This window comes from Penaeus monodon, chromosome 20, assembly GCF_015228065.2.
Source record: "Penaeus monodon isolate SGIC_2016 chromosome 20, NSTDA_Pmon_1, whole genome shotgun sequence".
Classification (NCBI taxonomy): Eukaryota; Metazoa; Arthropoda; class Malacostraca; order Decapoda; family Penaeidae; genus Penaeus; species Penaeus monodon.
This window is the reverse complement of record NC_051405.1, coordinates 11,744,600-11,745,046: the sequence shown is the minus strand read 5'-3', so window position 1 is coordinate 11,745,046 and position 447 is coordinate 11,744,600. Positions and strand designations below refer to the sequence as shown.

At 35.8% G+C, this 447-nt stretch overlaps 1 protein-coding gene across 1 annotated transcript in view; it reads left to right on the top strand.

The window, feature by feature from the left end:
- The window catches only part of LOC119585619 (multiple epidermal growth factor-like domains protein 6), a 170,724-nt gene that overhangs the window by 133,870 nt on the left and 36,407 nt on the right, over positions 1 to 447 (top strand). The window lies entirely within an intron of this gene.

Here is a 447-nt window from a genome sequence, read left to right as displayed (position 1 = left end):
TCAGCCTGATTCCCTCGTTTTCCCTGAGTCATGTGTTAGCCTCGTGGCCGACGTAATCCAATTGCCTCGGTGTTTACGCGGAGAAGTCACACAACGCCATCACCTTATATAAGGAATATATCTTTTTGTAATCTATTTAAAGACTTTACCTTAATAGAAAGGAAAAGAAGCAAATAAAAAACAAATCAGATATTCGTTTGCTGTGCGACAAGCAATAAGACTGGGGATGAGACAATTTTATGTTCGTTTTATATTTTTGCAAAAGCTTTTAACTATTGATGGTCTGGAGGTAGCACTAAAAGCTCGAATTGTCTTGGCCAAAAATACATATGACTGATTTAGGAGAAAGGCAAATAAAATATGATTCTGACGTTTTCTTGTAATATTTAGGACCTGGAGAAGGTGAATGTTATTATAATCACTCCAAAAATATACTGTTGATTTCAC